This window comes from Canis lupus, chromosome 16 (assembly GCF_011100685.1).
Source record: "Canis lupus familiaris isolate Mischka breed German Shepherd chromosome 16, alternate assembly UU_Cfam_GSD_1.0, whole genome shotgun sequence".
Classification (NCBI taxonomy): domain Eukaryota; kingdom Metazoa; phylum Chordata; class Mammalia; order Carnivora; family Canidae; genus Canis; species Canis lupus.
The window spans coordinates 51,146,246-51,167,898 of NC_049237.1; the positions used below are offsets into that span (position 1 = coordinate 51,146,246).

The 21,653-nt window shown below is 35.3% G+C and overlaps 1 long non-coding RNA gene across 3 annotated transcripts in view; it reads right to left on the bottom strand.

Moving 5' to 3' along the window:
* Positions 1–21,653, bottom strand: part of LOC119874733 — a 38,655-nt gene that overhangs the window by 11,947 nt on the left and 5,055 nt on the right. For all 3 annotated transcript variants that reach the window (XR_005371135.1, XR_005371137.1, XR_005371136.1), the window contains exon 3: positions 1,309–1,431. This is a non-coding gene — a long non-coding RNA (uncharacterized LOC119874733). The remainder of the gene's footprint in view (positions 1–1,308; positions 1,432–21,653) is intronic.

Below are 21,653 nucleotides of genomic sequence, written 5' to 3' on the forward strand. Positions count from 1 at the left end.
AGATCTAGAAAGAAAAGTGAGAGACTATGAATAAATTAGGTGTTAGCTGAAGGTCATTTTAACTGTACTAATTTAGAAATACACAGAAAAAAAGAATTTTCCATTTCTTACTGAGACACAATATATGCACAGGAGATATGATTAGATATGGCCTGAGATCCTGTTTGGACACCTTCTTAATTATCTTTAATAAAAATGAAATTTTAGAAATGAGATTAATTCAACAAATCAATTGATAATGACTAATTAATTAATGTCAGTTATCATTTATAAAGCAGTTTGAAGCTGGAACATGCTATGCTTGTTAAGTAGTATTATTAAAGATTATAATGATGAAGAATGTAGATAAAAAATATGGCATGGGTAACATTTTAAAGAACCATTTATATTATGAATGTTATAAAATGACATACTATTTAGGAAGAGATATGCAGTTATGTTTCTTAGACTTCTTTTAAAATTCTTTTCTTATACAATCAAAGGTGTCTTTTTAATTCACTCTTAGGCTTCATTTCTGATATCAATCGGTCAAAGTGTTGAAGCCCCTAACATTTAACAGCTACTAGTCTGAGCATTAGGAGTTTAGTGGTGAATGGAATCCCTGTCTTCAAGGAACTTATATTCTGCTGGAAGAAGCAAATCTCAAGACATAAACACAGAAATAAGAATTTCAGAGACTGACAGGATGGTATGAAGAAAATTAACTAGGCTAAAGGGAGAGAGTGTACCATCTAGATTATCTGGGAAGCCCTTGTGAGCTTTGACATTATGCCTGAATAAGGAGAAGCACCAGCCAATGGCCAAGATCATAACAACTATGAGAGCCCAAGTCAGAAACAAGGTTTGCTCGTTCAAGAAACAAAAATGAACCAAATGCAGCTGGAGTGCACTCCAAGCTGTAGTAGAATAATGAGTCAGGTATCTAGGCAAGGTGATGAGAAGTCACTGGAAACATGAGGAAGAGTGACTGGTAGGAATTTTATTCTGACAGTTGAGTTGAAAATGCATGCTATAGGTGCAGGTTTAGGAAAAGAAGAGGTTAAGGGTTCAATAGCTTTGTTGAGGTATATTTTATATATCACAAAGTTTACCCATCTCAAACCATCATTGATTTTTAATAACTACCCAAGAGTTTCATCATCATTATGAATAGGTTTTAGAACACCCTTCCTTGTCCCCCACCAAAGATCCATCACGTCCATCTGTAGTTCATTGCCATTCCCATCCCAAAATTCAGGCAAGCACGTCTCTTCTTTCTGTCTCTATAGGTTTGCTTTTTGTGGACATCTCATATAAATGGATCCGTACCGTATGTGGCTTGATTACTGGTAGTGGTTGATGCCAGATAATAGAAAGGGTGAGAGGTTGTCCACTTTGGATTGACTTTGGAGGTAGAGTTGGCAGGACATTCTGTTGAATTGGATGTAGAATCTGGGGAATGAAAGAATTAAACATAAAAAGACTCTTAGGCTTTTTGTTCTTGATTATGTGATTTTGTGTATGGTGATCCTATTATGCTGATGAAAAATCTTCAAGAAAAATAATATTTCAGATTTTTGCTAGATATGAGAATCCAGATACCAAGGAGGCAGTTGGGTATAGTACATCTGGGAGGAGTCAGTAGACAGTCATCATGGATGAGAACACATAGGGAGTTATAGGAGGGTGAGTGCAAAAGCAGAGAGGGAGGGTGAGAGGAAGCAGGCACAAGCTGAGCCTCTGAACACTTTAACAGTCTGTCCTATGCAATTTGCAGGACTCAGAAACATGGGCCACTTGTTCAAAAAGCTGCTGAGACTTGAATTACTGGCTTCCAATCCAGCATTTAAAAAGCTTAGAAGTCTTTACTCCATCATAATGACAAGTGAAAAAAAACCCAGCAAACTAAAAATATCAAACTCCTCATAGATGTAACATAGAAGTGAGATGCCAGGGCAAATTTCTGCCAGCAGAATTAGAGAGACAGACAAGCAGATTCAGAGTCACAACTATAAGAACAGAAACCAGCCCAGAAACTGGTATTGGGACTGGAAAACCTAAACTGTAATTGAGAAATTGCTGGAGTCTTGGTGTAGACAAGTTTGAGAGAGAAAAACCCCAGGAGTCCCAGTTTTACCTCTAGTTGTATCAGGCCTCACAGTGAATATTGTAGAAAAATCCCCTCAGGTTTCTGGCAGGGTAAGGGGAAAGTGAGTCATTCTGAAATAGACCAAAGCTTGTTGTTCCTCTTAGCAAAACATGCTCTAAGGAGAAACTTTTATTAGATCCTAACATACTTGGGAGAAGGGAAATCTCCAACTCCAGCCCTCTCAAGTCTTTTGTATAGGGGAAGAGAGAACACAACTCCAGTGAACGTCAGCCATTCTATCCCACCTGAGGGGGCACAAAACTGGAAGCACTGGTGAAATTCACGGTTCAGATACACAGCCTCACCTAGAGACTGGGACTTGATTGTAGGATTATGGAACATGCCCTTGTTCCCCCACCCTTTAACATGTTACTGAACACCAACATATAGAAGTTTCTTTCACTCAGTAGATCATGTACACCTTTCAACCAAAATGACAAAGCATACTAAGAGGAAAACCCAGAGTTTGAAGAAAATGAGCAGCTATCAGAACCAGAGACAGATACGGCAAGAAAGTAAGGATTATCAGATAAGAAATTTCTGTAAAACTATAATTAGTATGCTAGGGCTTCAATGGACAACATATGGATAATATAAGCAGGAAGATGGACATTCTGAGAATGAATAAAAAGGAAATGCTAGAGATCAATACCAGTGTAATAGAACTGAAGAGTTTTTTTTTTTTTTTGTATGTCTTTGAATGACACATTAGAAGACTGGGCTTGGCTGAGCTTGACAATATGACAATAGAAACTTCAAAAACTGAAAAGAGAGAAATATTTGGAAAAAATACAGAATATCCAAGAACTGTGAGACAACTACAGAAGGTATAACATGTAAATAAGAATACCAGAAGAAAGGGAAAGGAACAGGAGCAATAATCAAAGCAATGACTGATAATGTCCTCAAATTAATGTCAGACACCTAACCACAAATGTAGGAAGTTGGGAGAACACTAAGGATAAATGTAAGAAGAGCTACACTTAGGCAAATCATACTTAAATTTCAGAAAATCAAAGATCAAGAAAAATCTTGAACAAAGTTGGGGGGTACTTAAAGAGCATCAAAGATGAGAATTATATACGATTTCTCCTAGAAACCATGCAAGCAAGAAGAGAGTAGAGTGGGATATTAAAAATGTGAGAAACAAACAAACAAAAACCACCAAAAGGGATCCCTGGGTGGCTCAGTGGTTTAGCGCTTGCCTTTGGCCCAGGGCATAATCCAGGAGTCCTGGATCAAGTCCCACATCAGGCTCCTTGCAAGGAGCCTGCTTCTCCGTCTGCTTCTCTCTCTCTCTCTCTCTCTCTCACTCTCTCTCTCTCTCTCTCTCTCATGAATAAATAACTAAAATCTTTAAAAAAGGAAAAAAAAAACACCAAAAACTTAAAAGCAACCAAGATTATCTTTCAGTAAATAAATGGATGAATAAACTTGGGAACATCCAGACAATGGAGTTTTATTCACTCAAAAAGGAGCTATTGAGCCATGGAAAGACACAGAGGAAATATAATGCAAATCACTAAGTGAAAGAAGCCAATCTGAGAAGACTACGTACTGTATGATATTCTGGAAAACGAAAACTATGGAGGTAGTGAAAAGATCAGTGATTGCCAGGGGCTAAGAAAGGGATTGATGGGTAGGCAGAGAGCACAGAGGTCATGAAGCTATCTTGTATCATAGTGAAATGGTAGGTACATGTCATCATACAATTTGTCAAAATCTATAGAATATACAAAAGCAAGAGCAAACTCTTACATAAACTATGGCCTTGAATGATAATGATGTGCCAGTTAGGTGAGCCAGTTGTCATAGATTTATCATCTACTGATGGTAAGTAACAGTAGAGGAAGCAGTGTACGGGCCGGGATGGAGTCTTTGGGAAATCTGTACCTCCACCTAATTTTGCTGTGAACCAAAAGTTGCTATAAAAACAAAGTTTCCTAATTAAAAAAAGCTACTAGTAACTTTACAATGACAACATTAAAGAATATAATCACTCATGGGACTCTTTTAAGTTGGAAACGCTGTGCAGCTAGACACATTTTGCACACCCATGAAGCCAGTCTTGTGGTGAAAGGACAAGAGAAGTCAAAGAATATTGTGTCTTACAGAAGCTTAAATAAAGATGTCCTGGACTGAATTATGTCTCCCCCAAATTCATATGTTGAGGCTCAACCCCAAATGAGACTATATTTGCAGATAGGACCTTTTGGGAGGTAGTTAAGGTTAAGGGACACAATAACCGTTGGGTCCAAGTTTGCTTTGGCTCGTATCCTTATAAGAAAGAGACAACATGTCTGTTTTTCCATGCTTGCTCAGAAGAGAGGACATGTGATCATGCAATGAGAAGGCAGCCATGTATAAGTCAGGAAGAGAATCTTACCAGAAACCAACCCTATTGGCACATTGGTCTTGGACTTCTAACTTCCAAAACTATGATTAAAACATTTCTGTTAAAAAAATTCTGTTATTTAAGCTACCCAGTCAATGATATTTATAATGGCAGCCCTAGACAAAGACAAAGACAAAGCCCTAAGACAAAATGTTTCAAAGAAGGAGTAGTCATTATGTCCAATGAGTTCAAGTTCATGCCCTCCATGCCCTGCATTTCTTATAACTACAGAAGAGGGGAAGAGATGGCATGCTCTGATAATAAATTTTCCATACTTAATTGTTCTTAAAATATAATGTCTTTGAAATATATGTAAGGAATAACTTTGCATGTCAACATGACTAGATTACAGGATGCCAAGAGACTTGGCTGAACGTTATTTTTGAGGATGTCTATTAGGGTGTTTCTAGATGAGATTAGCATTTGAATTGATAGACTGAGTAAAGCAGAGTACTCTCCCCCGTGTGAGTGTACAGCATTCAACTGTTGAGTGCCTGATAAAACAAAAACGTTGGAATAAAGTAAAATTTATCTTTCAGTGAGACTGTGGATCTGGGTCAGCATTCTTCTCCTGTCCTGGGGTGACTGACAACTTTAGCTCCCCTGCTTCTCAGGCATTTGGGCATCTGACTGAATTATACCACTGGCTTTGCTAAATCTTCAGGTTGTGGATGGAAGATCATGAGCCTTTTCATCCTCTATAATTGTGTGAGCCACTTCCTCATAAAAATGAATTGGGGTGTGTGTGTGTATGTCTCTCTCCCCCACCCCAGGTTCTCTTTTGCGGGAGAACACTGACAAACGCAATATATCTCACTCATTATTCAATTTCTTGATTAAAAGTAATCAATGACTACTATAAAAAAAACTATTCTGAAGATATAGGAGAGTGTAAAGACAAAACATAAATATCATTTATCCTTTCAACCACTCTGAAAAATCATGACTAATTTTTATAGCACCCTCTATAGCATCATCCTGTACACATTTGTAGGCTTTCCTAACATCTTGATTACTGTAGTATCTATATGGTTAGATACCATATCGCCATTACCATGCTAATTGATGCAAACTGCCTTATTTTCACTTACCATTTAAAAAATATTTACAATATGTCAAGTATTTTATAAACTATTTTATATTCATATATCATTTTATTCCTGAAGTAACCCACAGATGTGTTTGTTTACATTGCCATTGTACAATTGAGGCTCTGAGGATGAAATAATTCAAACAATGTGCCCAAAGTTAAAGATTTAGAAGCTGGGATTCTTAGTTTTATACCCAAGCCACTCCACTTCCAAAGTTCTAAGTTGTCTTAGTCTTAATTATTTCAGGTGTATATCTCATGTATTTTTAAAATGCTGTTGTATGTGTCTGGAGAACATGTTCTGTGCCCTGTGCTGCTTTTGTATGCCCTTCAATATTTAATAGACTTCTAGGCACATGTTTGTTTCTAATTAAATTCTTAATTAATTTAATTGAATTTACCATATGGTCTTTGCTACTTCATCATTAATTTATTTCTGCTATTGATTTGGACTCAGTAAAAATACACATGATCTCCATTGATAAAAACATTAAGAGTTATGATTTATGTGGCTTAATCAAGATATTGTTTTACTAAAACACTTCTGGTTAATATAATCAAGAGGAAGTTTCTATAATTAGTTTTTCTTCCCCAAATGATATGTGTCTAAAATGTAAAGAAAGGTAAAATCACTGATTAATGTTTTAATTGTACTATTTAACAAATTATGACAAAAATGTAAAGTATGGATCAAATAATATATAGGAACAAAGTCCAAAGAACTTAGTGGTCAATAGATTGAAGAAAATAATAGAGAATAGTCGCAATGTCCACAACCCCCTCTCAGTTCTTTCTCTCTGTGAGCTTTCAGGCCACAGCCTCTTTGAATACATGTCTTGCAATGACACTTAAAATAATCTTTTGCTATAATATTGTCACCAGCTACACCCTAAGACCTGACCTTTATTCACCTGCTTGTATCCACACACCTTCATCCCTTAAGCTCTTCCTTCCAGTTTATCTCTTAACTCTGGTAAAAGAGTTACAGGCATAGCATCCCCCGTGGTATCTGGAACTACCTCAGAAGCAATAATGACTGCCTGGACGAGGAGCTTCCAGCACCCAGACCACCCAGACCTGTTTGAACCTCACCTTGATGCACATGTGTACAGATGGACCATGGAGTGACCCATGCAGGGACCGGCAGTTATCTTCACCTCACTGCAATACTAAAACCCCTGCCCAGCGAGAAGCACAAGCCTCATTTAAATAACATACGATATATGGATACCTAGGTTTCCTTAAGATCTATGGGCAACCTTATTCCTGCTTTTATATACAATGAACAAGGCTCCCCTTTCTAAGTATTCATCCCGAACACTAAATAAAAGGATTTATTCATTTTCATCTGGAGAGTCGCAGCTTTGAAGGTTATTCCCCATGAACTCCTTATTTGCTGCAAATAAAGTTTCCTTTGTGTGACAACCCTACCTGGTATGGTTTCTATGTGACTCACCAAGGAGCGAACTCATGTAAGTTCAGTTACAATATTTCTTTACACTTTTTCTGCCACTTTTTTTTTGATGGGGCACAAACTATTCAATGTGCCACTGAGTATTAAGACAAAATGACCAGAAGAAATTATTAAATTATTTAAAAGCAAAATGATCATTGGAGAACCAAAAAAAAAAAAATGATGTTTTTCAAAATAAGTAGTGCAAAATTTGTTCATATATATGTGAACATGAATTTTTGATAGTTGGTGTAAGTACTGGCTGAAGAAATCTTGAACCAAATCTGTAATAATCAAATATTGTTTGATATGAAATATGTATTAATTTGAAATGTTTATTAATAATAAATTTGCATAGGGACATTTAATTAAAAGATTTTAAGCACCATGACCAACTGGTATGTGAGTAGCATAATTCTAACCTGCATGGAAGTGAGCATTGTTAGTTCTGTGTTTTCATGATAATTAACTACTCGGTTATTGTGATATCTAGTAGATACTTTGAATGTCCAAAAGTCACTAAAAGCAATGAGACTAAATTATTCTACAAACTCTGTGATTCAGTGTTTACTTATGTGAGTTATTTTTTTTTCTCTCTATGGCAGTTGTGTATCCAGTTGGTAGGTTTGGGGTATAGCTATATGCAACTGTAAAGTTGATCTAAAATCTAGAGCACAGTAAAATTCAAAGAAAATAATTATAGAGCAAAGAAAGGAAGTAAATTTTAGATAACAAAGAGAGCTTTAGAAATATCAGATGGGGCAAATAAAAAGCTCTGCAATGTTATTTCTGTTAATATAATTGAGATAGGGGAGCTGAAGAGATTCTATAAAAAACTTGTTTTTGCTCCTTTTCCTGTTCTTGCTAGGACCCGCACCCCCCACCCCATATGTGCCTCATACTGTATATCTTCCTTATGAGGGACAAGGAGTCAATGATTTCTTTAAAGCCTCCCAGCCCAATAGATAACATCTAAGGAAGGACCAGGCAAGAATGACTGGATGAAGCCATCAAGTACATATTAGACTACTGGCGCCAGACATCTTGACACCAAGACCCCCTAGTTCTAAGAAATAAGTAATTTATAGAGGACACCTGGAAACTTTTCCTTGTTCTAACCAGTTCCTGGATAGACATCTAAGAGGACACATACACCAGACCACAATCCTCAATAAAAACCCAAGATGCAAAGAAGAGACTCTCTTTCCCCTACTTTCTGAATCTCCCAGACACTCTACCTGTACTTGCACTCTCTCCAAATAACTTCAATAAATTCTGCTTTCACTTCCTGCTGGCTGACATTTGATTCCTATCCTGTGCATAACCAATGAACCTCTTGGTTGGTCCTGTGTGAACCCCTCCCTCTGGGTCCTTGGAATGGGACTGCCTACACTATAATAATTCTTAAAATCTACTTATAAAATAACATATTATAAACGTACTGATATGATCCCAAATCAAGACATAATTCATTGGCAAATTTTGAACAAAGGTAAGTAAAGTAGTTTGAAAGACTTACTTGGAAATTTTTTAAATTATGAAAAACTTTAGAAATAAAATTGCCATTGTGCAATGATTATGTTAGTGTGTTAATAATCAAATATTGCTTAATTTGAAATGTTTACAGATCATCATAATCCCTCATTCAGGTTTCCTTATAAACATAGGACAAATATCTAGAATTATGCCTTCTTGTTCAGATGCCCAAATATATTCTGTAGAATTCTAAGAATTCCAAGTTGATTTTATTCTTGCTGGCATACAGAAAGGCAATGATCAGTAATTTAAGATAGGATGGAATCTTAAAGTTCAATATGAGACTGAAGGGCATGGTGATAATGTTGGTAACTGGCATCAGTAGAAAATCAACTAATAAGGCACGTTTTACCATAGCATATGTATTAGTTGGAACATGTTTCAGAGTGAAATATAAATGATGCAATTAACAGAGGTAAAAGACATGTGATACCAGGAAAATTATATAGAACCATGAAGAATATCAGCTTGTAAAGCCACGTTAGGTCTAATCGGTTATAAGCTAACATAATTTTCTGCTAGTATCCAGTATGCATTTTTCCCCCATTCTAATTTTTCTTCAGTCGTATAGCACTGACATTATGATGCAGCCCTCTTATGTTTGTTTTTTGCTTTTTCACTTATTTTATCTTTTTCCCACTCTCCTACTGAGTATTTGGCATTTTATTGTCTGTGGGGGAGAAATCGATTTTTAGATGTGACTATAAAAATATATGCACATAGAACCAATGGATCCTCATTCACAGATTCTTTATTTGCAAATTTTCCTACCCATAGTGTCTATTTTAACCCCTCAAATCAATACTTGCAGCTCATTCATGGTCATTCACAGATATGTGCAGAGTGAGTAAAACTCTGAGTCATTTTATGTGTATGTTCCTAGAGAAGGTCAAACAGTATGATGCCCTGCCTTCCCGTGTCAGCTCTCATACTACAAACATAGCTTTTTCAGCCTATTTCATGTGACATAATTCACATTTTGGAGCTATTAGTGATTTTATTACTTACAATGTCATCCAGATGCAGTGCTGAAGTGCTCTCTAGGGTTCCCAAGAGCAAGAAGGCTATGATGTGCCTCAAGGAGAAAGTACATGAAAGTACATGTGTTCGATAAGTTCCCTCCAGATAGGAGTTACAGTGCCTTTGAGTCCAATGTTAATGAATCAATGATAACATTGAGTAAGGTGCTGTGGAACCAAAACTAATATAGAAGACAATGTTACATGTTGATCAGCTGACAAAACGTTGTGATCAGAGTTTGCAGGAACCACTGTGTATTTTCTCTAGGGACATTTGTTCAGTATTAGCTAATTCAGTCTTTGCAGAGACTATATAGCATACAAGTACCATGAATGACAACAATTGAGTATATTATCAATTTTTTTCTATGTAGATAATGTGGATATATAATTTACTATAAGCTAATCAGGAAAAGCGTAAATACTTTGCACTATAAGTCGGTCAAAAGCTAGATTTTAATTATTTTGAATAGAAAACATTCATTTCTCACACAACCTTAGGGTGCTATGGAATAAAAAAATATGATTAACAGATTTCAAAACTTGGTAGTTTTTCATAGCCCCTTCCAAAGAGGAAGGAATCTCAGTGACATCATATATTTTTAAGGACTTGTTAACTTTTTGGAAGATGTATAAACCATGGCAATATTCAGACAATACTGACTTTAAATCTCATTTCATTCTTTCTGATTACACATATACTTAGCTTTGATGTCAGAAAACAAGATGCGGAGTACAGCTTTCAAAAAATTATCCTTTCAACCTCACATTCAGTAGCAAAGTATAATGTTTAATATATCTTTGGGAAATTTTACCTTTTGGGAAATGTATACCCTCCTTGTACTCTGGATTCTTTTATCACGTTTTTTGAACACATGGCTCTTTGGATGTCTCATAGGCATCTAATGGGCATCTCAAAGTTAATACACTTTCCTCCAAACTGTTTTATCTTTTCTTTCAGAGTCAAGAGCAGTTCTATCTTTGCAATGTTCAAGTCTACCACCTTAGACTTCCTTAACTCTTTTCCCCCACTCGATATGTCCAAACCATTAGGAAATCCTGTTGGGGAAATTAAATCCTTCAAAAAGGTGCCAAGAACCCAGCCACCTTCACTATCTCTACTGCTACCACCTTCATCATTCCTTGCTGTTTCCCTAGCTCCTCTCTTGGCCTCTTCATTCCATTATCAAATGAGTGGCTAGAGTGAAAATTTTTAAATGGAATCTTATCTTTTTCATCAGTGAAATTTTTCTAATGGCTTCTTAGCTTGCTCAGAATCAAAATCAGTGTTGTTCTGTGACCCACAAGACCCTTCATTACTGGACTCCATCAACCATTATCCTTTGTGATTATATTAAATCAAGTTCCCATTTGTGAACTGAAAAACAAGAAGGTAAGAAGATAAACTGTCAAAAAAAGAAAAAAGAAGATAATCTAGTTATCAGTGTGACGAAGTGAAGAATACTTAGTGCTTGATATAAAGGGATATAAGAAGGGAAGCCTGGGTGGCTCAGCAGATGCCTTTGGTTCAGGTTGTGATCCTGGGGTCCTGGGATTGAGTCCCGCATCAGTGTCCCCACAGGGAGCCTGCTTCTCCCTCTACCTGTGTCTCTGCCTCTCTCTGTGTGTCTTTCATGAATAAATAAATACAATCTTTAAAAAAAATAAAATGCAGTTTTGGAAAATATTGATTGTTTTATATACTGAAGGAAATTATTTTTGTAATTTTTTGTTAATATTATTACAGAGATATATACTAGTAAACTTAAGCATATAACTTAGAGGTTTCTTTTTTCTTAAGATTTTGAGCAGCACTTATTTTTTTCAACAAGTAAATAGATTCCTAAACTCTTTCTGCTCACCTACCTAAATTATTACTCAACTTTAGTGAACAGAAATAAAATATTGGAAAGATTGCTTTTTAAAAAACTTCATTTGCATATTCCAGATACTACATTTTGTATTTGCCTCTTTCACTTCCTAACACTCTATTAATAATATATTTAATGTTGTGGTACTATTTATATCAATGTGAAGCCATTTTAATATAGTTCTATTCAGGAAAATAAAATCCTGAAGACACTGAATAAAAGAGTCTATGTATATGGTATAGACCTAGTGTCAAGAGTTAGCGTACTTATTTATGTAGTAATGACAAATTAGTAAGGAGAGAGAATAATATCTCAAAAGGTTATTAGGAAGAATAAAATATAAATCTTGGCATAGTTGATTATTCAAGTTGATTGTCTTCCTGGTCTTGAAAGGTGTCTACCATTCAACATATATTTTCTACAAATCATAAGGGAGTATAAAATTAACTAAAGGATATCCTACTTGCTACTACTGTAATTTAGAATGGATCATTTAGGAAAAAACAGGGCAGAAACGTTAATGATTATTTACAAAGAATATAATAGAGCAAAACAGCGAAACACTCTTTCATAGAGAATTGTTTTTAGGGCAAAGAGAGGAAGAGAAAAAAGTGAAAAAGAAAAAGCTCAAAGAAAGGGGAGAGCTATCTAAGCCCCTGGGATTTCTCTTGGGAGAGGCTATTATTTGTATTGATTTTAGTTTGCAAGTTTTCTTCTTCTCTTTCTCTGCTGGCCCACCATGTAATCCATAAATAATAAATAGATGAACAGTGAGTCATTCTTTTGATTGCAAGCATAGCAACCATCACAATACATTAATCCACCAACTGAGCACCACATCATGCCCATCATAAAATGCACTTCATTATGGAGTCAAGATCCTAGAACTTAAACTTGCTAGTGGCCCCAAGATTCTGACAGATGGAGTAGTGCAAATTGAAAGGATTCTTACAGGCCAAATATGTCAGCTTCTGTTGTTACTTGTGCTTTAATTCATATGCCTACTTCTTTACCCTTAAACCTTGAATATTGAAAGTCTAAGGCAAGAATGGTTGTCGTCTCATTTAACAAAATGTTATATATAAGTTTCTGGGTGCTTTTGATGGGACTCATACAATTTTCTCTAAGTAGTATAACTGTTTGTTATTTGTCACATAAATCTGTGAGAAATGGAAAGCTTCAGACTGTAAGCATGTAACTGAATGGCTAATTTATAGGTCCAATAAAGAGAGGAATAGAAGTAACTAATGTAAATTAAAAAGACCTTTTAGAAAGTAACATCAATAAAGATAATTGTGAATTAATAATAATTCAGTGAGTAATATGACCCCAGGGAGTTTCAATGCTTTAGAGAACTGAATGGGCATATCATATATTACATGTATGAATTTCTTATTCTATTAAAGAACCATGTTATTGTTATTATTTTTTAATCTCTTCTGATAATGTAACAAACATCCAGAAAATGGTACAAATCTTCTGTGAACCTTAATGGATTTCGTTTTGTTCTAATTCATTTTTTAAATTTTTAAAACTTTTAAAAAATTTAAATTCAACTAATATATGATGTATTATTGGTTTCAATTTTTAAAACTTTAAAAACAAATACAACTAACATATAATGCATTATTTAGAAGTCAGGTATTCATAAGTCTTATACAACACACAGTGTTCATCACATCACATGACCTACTTAATGTCCATCACCCAGTGACCCCAACCCCCCATACCCCACCTTCAAGCGACCCTCAGTTTATCCCCTATTATTAAGAGTCTCTTATGGTTTGTCTCTCTGTGTTTTATTTTTCCTCTCTTCCCCTATGATCCTCTGTTTTATTTCTTAAATTCCACACATAAATGAGATCATATAATTGTCTTTCTCTGATTCACTTATTCTGCTTAGCACAATATCCTCTAGTTCCATCCATGTCATTGCAAATGGCAAGATTTCATGTTTTTTGATGTCTGAGTAGTATTCCATTCTATTTATATACCACATTGTCTTTACCTATTAATCTACCAATGCACATCTGGGCTCTTTCCATAGTTTGGCTATTGTGGAAATTGCTGCTAAAAACATTGGGGTGCAGGTGCCCCTTCAGATCACTACATTTGTATCTTTGGGGCAAATACCCAGTAGTGCAATTCTTAGGCCATAGGCTAGCTCTATCCTCAACTTTTTGAGGGACCTCCATACTTTTTTCTAGATTGGCTGTACCAGCTTGCATTCCCAGCAAGGGTGTATTAGAGTTTCCCTTTCTCTGCAACTTTGCCAATATCTTTCATTTTCTGACTTGTTAATTTTAGCCATTCTGACAGGTGTTAGGTGGTAGCTCATTGTGATCTGATTTGTTATTTCCCTGATGTCAAGTGATGTTGAGCACTTTTCTCATGTGTCTGTTGGCCTTTTGTATGTCTTCTTTGGAGAAATTTCTGTTCATGTCTTCTGTCCATTTCTTGATTGAATTATTTGTTCTTTGGGTGTTAAGTTTGATAAGTTCTTCACAGATATTGGGTATAGCCCTTTATCTGATATGTCATTTGCAACTATCTTCTTCCATTCTTTTGGTTCTCTTTTGGTTTTGTGACTGTTTCCTTTTCTGTGCAAAAGCTTTTTATCTTGATGAAGTCCTAATAGTTTATTTTTGCATTTGTTTCCTTTGCCTTTGGAGACATGTTTATTTAGTAAGAAGTTGCTGCAGCCGAGATCACAGAGATTGTTGCCTGTGTTCGCTATGATTTTGATGGATTCCTATTTCACATTTAGGTCTTTCATCCATTTTAAGTCTATTTTTGTGTATATGGTGTGAGGAAATGATCCAGCTTAATTCTGCATGTGGCTGTTCAGTTTTCCCCACACCATTTGTTGAAGAGACTGTGTTTTCTATTGGATATTCTTTCCTACTTTGTTGAAGATTAGTTGACCACAGAATTGAGGGTCCATTTCTGGGCTCTCTATTCTGTTCCATTGATCTATGTGTCATTTTTGTGCCAGTACCATACTGGCTAGATGATTACAGCTTTGTAATAGAGCTTGAAGTCTTGAATTGTGATGCCAACAGTTTTGGTTTTCTTTTTCTAATATTCCTTTGGCTATTAGAGGTCTTTTCTGATTCCATACAAATTTTAGGATTATTTGCTCCAACTCTGTGAAATAAGTCAATGGTATTTTGATAGGGACTGCATTGAATGTATAGATTGCTCTGGGTAGCATGGATATTTTAACAATATTTGTTGTTCCAATCCATAAGCATGGAACATTTTTTTCCAATTCTTTGTGTCTTCCTCAGTTACTTTCATGAGTGTTGTATAGTTTTCTGAGTAGAGATCCTTTGCTTTCTTGGTTAGGTTTATTCCTAGGTATCTTATGTTTCGGGGTGCAATTGTAAATGTGATCGACTCCTTAATTTCTCTTTCTCCTGTCTCATTGTTAGTGTATAGAAATGCAGCTGATTTCTGTGCATTGATTTTATATCCTGTCACTTTCCTGAATAAGTTCTAGCAATTTGGGGTGGAGTCTTTTTAGTTTTCCATATAGAGTATCATATCCTCTGCAAAGACTGAAAGTTTGGCTTCCTCTTTGCTGATTTGGATGCCTTTTATTTCCTTTTGTTGTCTGATTGCTGATGCTAGGACTAGTACTTTGTTGAACAGCAGTGGTGATAGTGGACATCCCTGCTGTATTCTTGACCTTAGGGGAAAATCTGAGAGATTTGGAAAAAACTCAAACATCATCTGAGAATGATATTTTCTGTGGGCTTTTTACATATGGCTTTTATAATACTGAGGTTTGTTCCCTCCATCCCTATAATGTAAAGAATTTTAATCAGGAAACCATGCTGCACTTTGTCAAATGCTTTTTCTACATCTATTGACAGGATCATATGGTTCCTCTCATTTCTTTTATCAATTTAGTGTATCACATCGATTAAATTTGCAGGTATTGAACCATACTTACAGCCCAGGAATAAATCCCACTCAGCTGTGGTGAATAATCCTTTTAATGTACAGTTGGATCCTATTGCCTAGTATCTTAGTGAGAATTTTTGCATCCATGTTCATCAAGGATAGTTGTCTGTAATTCTTTTGGTGTGGTCTTTATCTGGTTTGAGAACCAAGGTAATGCTGGCTTCATAGAGAGTTCAGAAGTTTTTCTGCCATGTCTATTTTTTGAAACCACTTCAGAAGAATAGGTATTAATTCTTCTTTAAATGTTTGGTAGAATTCTCCTGGGAAGCCCTCTGGCCCTGGACTCTTATTTGTTGGGAGATTTTTGATTACTGCTTCAATTTCCTCGCTGGTTATGGGCCTGTTCAGGTTTCCTACTTCTTCTTGTTTCAGTCTTGGTATTTATACGTCTCCAGGAAGGCATTCATTTCTTCCAGATTGCTTATTTTGTTGGCATATAGTTGCTCATAATATGTTCTTGTAATTGTATTTCTTCAGTGTTGGTTGTGATCTCTCCTTTTTCATTCATGAATTAATCTATTTGGTCCTTTCTTTCTTCTCTTTAATAAGTCTGGCCAGAGGTTATTAATATTATCGATTCTTTCAAAGAACCAGCTCTTAGTTTTGTTGATCTGTTCTGAAAGCAGCTGCAGAGAAGAGGTTCATAACCTACAAGTGTAGAAACATTAGACTGGTAGCAGACATATTCACAGAGACCTAGCAGGCCAGAAAGGACTGGCATGATATATTCAGCATGCTAAGTGAGTAAAATATGCAGCCAAGAATATTTTATCTAGCTAGGATGTCATTCAAAGTAGAAGGAAAGATAAAAAACTTCCAGAAACAAACTATAAGAATTTGTGATCACCAAACTAACCCTATAAGAAATATTAAAAGGAAACCTTTACATGAAAAGAGAGCCCAAATGTAACATAGACCAGACATGGAATATTCTCCAGAATAGATCACATACTGGGTCACAAATCAGGTCTAAACTGGTATCAAAAGATTGGACCACAATGCTGAGAAACTGGAACTCAATCACAAGAAGAAATTTGGAAAGAACTCAAATACATGGAGGGTAAATAACATCCTACTAAAGATTGAATGGTCAACCAGGAAATTAAAGAGGAATTTTAAAAATTCATGGAAACAAATGAAAATGAACATACAATGGTTCAAAACCGTTGGAATGCAGCTAAGGCAGTCCTATGAGGGAAGTATATAGCAATACAAGCCTTTCTCAAGAAACAAGAAAGGTCTCAAATACACAACCTAACCTTATGCCTAACGGAATTAGGGAAGAAATAGCAAATAAGCCAAAACTCAGGAGAAGAGGAATGATGAAGATGGGAATAGAGATCAATGAAATAGAAACCAAAAGAACAGTAGAGCCTTAATTAATTTTAAAATGTCAGCACACTTGTTATTTTAGCACTGAGAACCAGAAGATTAACAGCCATCTCCAAATCCACCCTCTGTCCATCCACATACTTTTTTCCACAAACTTGACTTTATCCACTGAGGTTGATTTCCAATTATTTGATTCTTGTCTAGCTTCTTCTGTGTGGAAGAGTTTGGCAGTTCTCATTTCTGTATTCAATTACTTAATTATACTATATTTTTTCCAATTCATTGTTGTTGGATAGCAGTTACTTCAAGTCCTGGATTATTATATATAGTCCTGTTATGAACTTTTTTTTATAAAGGTTTAATTATTTATTCATTTTAGAGAGAGAGAGAGAGAGAGAGAGGCAGAGACACAGGAGAAGGAAGAAGCAGGCTCCATGCCGGGAGCCCAACGCGGGACTCAATCCTGGGACTCCAGGATTGCGCCCTGGGCCAAAGGCAGGAGCCAAACCACTGAGCCACCCAGGGATCCCCTGTTATGAACATTTTTGAACATATTTTTGGTAAACATACATGCTTGGGTGATACACTATCCATATATTCATTTTAGTAGATATTGGCAAACAATTTAGAAAACTTGTTATACCATTTTGTATTCTTACTAACAATTTGTGAGCATTCCACGTGTTTCACACCCTTGCTGGAAACTTAGTATTTTGTACATTTTTTCTTATTTTTTTTTCATCTTTGCCCTTCTAGTATTTGTAGTGTTAGCACATATCACATTTTAGATAATTGGTGTTTTCCTAATGACTGATGAAATTGAACACATTTTCATATAATTATTTGCCATTTGGATATACATCTTGTTTTATATCAAGTCTTTTGCTTATTTTTCCATTGTGTTGTCAGCATTTTGTAATCATTTATAGGAGTTGTTTTTGTAAATTAAAGTCATTTAATTTATAATTACTTAATGGTGCCTCTTGATGAATATAAATTCTTATTTGAACTTAGTACAATTTTTCATTTTTTAAAATTTTATAATGGGTTTTGCAATGGTTCTATGCAAGATATTTTTGTCTTTTCTAAATCAATAAATATGTTCACTGATATTTTGTTCTAAAAACTGTATAACCTTAATTTTTAAATTTATATCTATAATCCATGTAGGATATAGATTTGGAGAGGTGGTGATATTTAATTATGATAACTAGCACAAAAACATACATTTTCTATTAAGTTGCATAAAGTTTCATAAATTTGATTGTAGGATGTCATTTGGTCAATGTACCAGGATGGGTTCAATCAGGAAAAGGAAACCATGCAGTAATTTGAACAATAATATCAATATAAAGAGTTATTAAATATAACAAGATTTTAAAATAATGAGAGATGGGTTAACAAGAGAACTCTAGAGACCATAGAAATATTAGATATAAGGAGTAGTCATTAGCCCTAGTATTGATATGAACACCCAAGAAAAAGCTCCCTATATATCCCCATCCTTCTGAGGTTCAGACTTTGTTGGAGAGTATACCACTATGACTCACATTTTGGCAGAAAGCTTCCTGGAGTGGAGGCTCGTGGAACATGCTAGAAATCTACCCCCTAGGGCCTGGGAAAGCTATTCATCCTGTAAGGCCTGAAAAAGCTGGAGGTCCTCCGATACAAAACTGTCCAAAAAAGATTGGGGAAAGCTGTTGGCATATGGGTGCTGCTAACCGTCATCTACTGCAGGCACCCGGTGCTAGAGAAGCCATCTACACTGTAAGAGCCTAATACTGGACAAACTTCTCACATTATAGGAGCTGTGAACTGGGTAAGCCACATGCAGTGCAGGAGTCTATCAAGCATACCACTATTAGGAAGCAAAACCCTTTCTGCCCACTATGTTTCTCTAGAATTCTCTATTGAGAAAGCTTCAGTACTGCCTGAAAAAAAAAACCACAAACATATTTTAAAGGTCCATATTCATTTTCACAGAACAGAAAAAAAGAGGAGGTTACTTTGGAGCAGAGAGATAATGAATTAATAATCGCAAGGTCAAATTCAAGTTCAAAAAATAAAGACTAGCCAGTTAGAGATCCACAATACCTTTTAAAAAAAAGATTTTATTTATTTATTCATGACAGACACACAGAGAGGGAGAGAGAGAGGCAGAGACCCAGGCAGAGGGAGAAGCAGGCTCCATGCAGGGAGCCAATGCGGGACTCGATCCCGAGACTCCAGGTTCACGCCCTGAGCCAAAGGCAGACGCTTAACTGCTGAGCCACCCAGGCATCCCGAGACCCACAATATCTTGATCTAACTCTAATATTAATGAAATGTGGCCGTTCTTGTGACTCCACTTGTAAGGTAGTTAGATTCCCAGCAACATTTCACCCTTGACAGATGAAGACCACACTGTATTAACCTGAGAATGAACTGGCTCAGCATGTCTGGAATATGTAGTCCTTGGAATAGCCTCTGTGAGAAAGTCAGGCACTGTGGACCTTGTGAACCCTTCACAAGCTAGGAACTGGACACAAGTTTTAAAATGTGTCATGACTTATTAAAAAAACACTCTATTTCCAAGGTATCTCTCATAAAACATACCCGGTTTAATAAATATACTCCTTGTTTGTAGCAATATCACTTCTCTGCTTAGGAGTTAAAAGAATACTATTTAAAGAAAATAGACTGATTGGCAAATATCACTCCCTGAAATATCTTTAATTCTATGTATAGGCATCTTGACTATATTGAGTATGTACTTCTAATTAAAGACTTTGCTTTTATAATTCTGCATTCTCCTAGTTTTCTTTCTATCTGTGACAATTTATTTTCTAATTTTTCCCCAAATGTCAGCATTTCTCAATAATTCACCTATGGCTCACTCACTTTTCATTCTTTTTCTTTAAAATTTCATCTATTTCTATGACTTCAAGTCACATCTCTTTGTGAAATATATGTCTGTACCTCCAATCCTCAAGTCATTCGCAAGATTCTAGAGTCATAAATTTCTAAATACTTGTAAAACCATTATGCCTTATTGCACTGCCAGCAACTCAGATTCAACAAAACCACAGTTTTTTCCAACTAAATGTTTCCATCCTGAATTCAAAATCTGTATTAATGGTACAATCAATCATCTAGTTATCAATGTTCAATATTTTATCTCCACTTCTATATTTCCTAGTCTAGCATATTCATTACATTTTTAAGTTTTCTAAACTCTCTGTATTCTCTTTTTATTGTATATTCTCATTCCCAGTATATATGCACTAAAATTTCAAAAGTATAAAGAAAAATGGCATGGTATTCAGAATAAATTATTTGTCTTTAGAGGATATAGGCTAAAGGAGGTGAAGATTCTACAGCCTACTATTATTAAGTCCAAGATATATAAAAAGTGGCATAGGTCTTGGAGTACATTAATAGGCATGACATCAGAATTTAAGTTTTGATTGCAAAGGATATCATTCTAAGTGTTAGAAAGAGAGGTTAAGCATTAAAAAAAAATAGGAGAAAGAGAGACTAAAGACCTCATTAAGAGTCTCACCTGAATGAAGCAAAGCAAATAGAGGACAGAGAAAGTAAAGTTAAAAGATACTGGAAGAGTACCAAAGATCAAGAAAGGAGTCTTAATCTTAATGAAGAGCTTGACAGGGGAATTCTCATGATGGAGAGAATGGTAGTTCCATAAGGGAAGGTAACAAAAAATTTCTAAGATGTTAAGTCAAAAGTAAAGATTAAATGTTGAATTATAGGACATAAGAATAAGTCAGTGTATATCTTAGATAAATATTGAATCTGAAATGGTGTTTAAAAATAGGATATGCAAATGGTTTAGGATCCAGATTTTCCTTTTTTCTAAATCCTCACAGCAAATTTTTTGTACTGTTGGAAGCTGCACACACACACACACACACACACACACACACAATGCTGAAAAAACATCTACCTACAAGAAACTTGATTCCCAGGAGGATAAATGAGCTCCTAAGGTCAAGCATAGCTCTAGAATTTTATGAATGTGTAGAATCTTTTATTTACTTCTCTGTGAATTGCCTCCTGAACTTATGTAAGAATTATTTATCTTTCTTTTTCAGAAGTGAGCACTGAAAGAAGGTTAAGCGACTTTACCAAAATATAAGAGCAGTTCAATAATAGAATTCTAGGAGGAGTTTGAGAATCCCTAGTAAATTGCTAGAGTTGTTTAAAATTACACGTGGTAATTTAGAAAATTCCAAGTGAGTGGTTCTACTCAACTACTTATACCTTATTAGATCAATATAATATTAAAATAAAATTATTTCTTATATTTTTATTTTCTAACTAAACAAAATAACTTTAACAGTCCAAAAATAGTGCTTAATAATATGCATTTTAATTATAAAATTTAAAAATGCCATTTATTAACAGCCTATTTGACCTCAAAAATCATTATTCTACACGTACTTACTGAGTTCATATTATTTGTACAATACTGTGTGTGACCCTATGAGGCTATAAAAAGACATTATAGTATAGTGTGTAAAAGCATGGATTTGATTGGCTGGGTTTGAATTTTTGCCTTACTACTTACAGTCTGTGTAAACTTGGGGACATTATTTAATTTCTTTCCTCATCTATGAAATGTGGATGTTGATAGTACTTTATAATGTTATGAGTATTAAGTGACTTAGAACAATACTTCAGTACTTATTGAGTTATTTCTCAACAAATATTGGTTCCTATGAATAAGATATATTATAACAAATAAACATGGTACAAGGGATTCAAGCGACATGCCATAATTATGTACTATCACACTATATTAAAAGAATTATTTGTGGTGTAGAGGAGGCCAAAAAAAAAAAAATATCACCTCTACCTTCT